General features: G+C 35.5%; 1 protein-coding gene across 1 annotated transcript in view; it reads left to right on the top strand.

Annotated features, from left to right (window-relative positions):
* LOC106873239 (plexin-A2) overlaps positions 1-2,033 on the top strand; it is a gene marked incomplete at its 3' end in the record, with an annotated part of 282,570 nt that overhangs the window by 158,995 nt on the left and 121,542 nt on the right. The window lies entirely within an intron of this gene.

The raw sequence follows: 2,033 nt of genomic DNA, 5'->3' as shown, positions 1-2,033 counted from the left end.
TATATATATATACATACATATATATACGACAGGCTTCTTTCAGCTTCCGTCTACCAAATCCACTCACAAGGCTTTGATCGGCCCAAGGCTATAGTAGAAGACACTTGCCCGAGGTGCCATGCAGCGGGACTGAACCCAGAACCATGTGGTTGGTAAGCAAGCTACTTACCACACAGCCACTCCTGTGCTAATGGTTCTGCCAGCTCAATACTGTTCAACATAATGAATTTCATACCAAGACTCTTAGTCGCTGAATTATCGTAATCCAAGTTTATATTACACTCTGTAATAGTTTTGTCAATGACAATAACACCTTCAGGCTAAGAGTGATCTCCTTTGATGCTATTGTCAGCGATTTTACTATCTATAACTCAGAAAGGTCCTTATGGCATATTAGCACCAAACGATAACCTTGTAGACTAGAACAAGCATCCATCAGCTTCAAATTCAGTGTTATCTCTTATTGTTATTACGGAGCGGAATTTCTGACTGTATACTTGCTTTCAGATCCAGTTTGACTGTAGAATTTATTGTACGAAATTCAATATAAAGAAGTTGATAGTATCAAGATAGCAGTAATGATTTATCATTTGGTGATGGTTGATATCAAGGCATAGTTTGTTACAGTTTCTTATCAAAGCTCATTCAAGCCCACCATGGAGTGACTAAAGGACTCTTTTCTTGCCACACTGTCTTTATTTACGTTATTTACATTTGACGGATATTTCTTCTCATCTTGTTTGTTGTTAACCCAACATTTCGGCTGATATACCCTCCAGCCTTCATCAGGTGTCTTGGGGGAAATTTTGAACCTGAGTTCTCATTCCTAAGGCATTTGTCATTATTATTATTATTATTATTATTATTCAGGTCAGTGTTAGCATCTCAGGCAAGCTGCTTAGCAGCGTTTCATCTGTCCCTCGTGTTCTGAGTTCAAATTCCACTGAGGTCAGCTTTGCCTTTCATCCTTTTGGGGTCAATAAATTAAGTACCAATGAAACAGTGGGGTCATTGTAATCAACTAGTCCCCTCCCCCAAAATTTTAGGTCTTGTGCCTTTAGCAGAAAGGATTATTTACTTGATCCTTTAACTATGAAATTAAATTTCATGGTTATTCGAGTAATGGTGCTATATATCTGCCAAAAAAATAGATTTGGTGTTTTCTGAGACATGTTACCTCATTAAACTTGACAGATCTAAACAAAAAATAGTTCCAAACATGACATTCTTCAACAAAAGATAGATTGCTGTATAAAACTACTTCCTGCAGTTAAGGGAATTTCAAATGGACATATCTGATTTCCACAATAAAAAAAAGGTTTAAGAAATTGTAATATTTATTCAGTTTTTCTTTCATAAATCAATTAACTTTTATGTTCTAATTTCTTGTACATTCAGACATGGAACGACAGCTTGTTCAGCATATTGTTTTTCCATGTCTAAACATACATGACGATGTTAAATATGATTATGCATAATTATGTTTCATTGAATGTTGCTTAGTGTGCCATCTAATTAATTCATTCCAGTTTGACAAAGCTTTTTTTGCATGTCAGCAAATGTACTGTTTGCTATTCTAATATAAGAGCAACCAGCTCTTAGCAGCCATAAATGACAGCTCAGTATACATAACTGCTGAAGCATAATAGTACAGAAATGTGCTTCCTGTAGTCCAATGATGTCATTGATCGGCCTGGTGGTGTGTTTGCACCCATATTGTCTATAAAGAGAGTTTCTTCTTTGGAGTCAACGTGTACCCTGTATTGTCTTTCCATGTTCAAAACATATTCAGAAGTGCAGGAATAAAATCTGTTTAGGGGTTGCAAACCAAGATCCAAATTTTTTTATAAATAAGGTCGATTTTTTTTTCAACTTTAATAACAAAGCAAACACAAGTGTAATCAAGAAAGGTACTGACAAATGTTTTGACCAGATCCCAGGAAACCAACAGTCTATGAGACGCAAAAAGTTGTATTGACATCAACCACCCATATTCTCAGGAAATTTCTCATATATATATATATATATATATA

Source organism: Octopus bimaculoides, chromosome 15 (genome assembly GCF_001194135.2).
Source record: "Octopus bimaculoides isolate UCB-OBI-ISO-001 chromosome 15, ASM119413v2, whole genome shotgun sequence".
Lineage (NCBI taxonomy): Eukaryota > Metazoa > Mollusca > Cephalopoda > Octopoda > Octopodidae > Octopus > Octopus bimaculoides.
The sequence above is the reverse complement of the archived record's forward strand: the minus strand, read 5'-3'. Positions and strand labels throughout refer to the sequence as shown.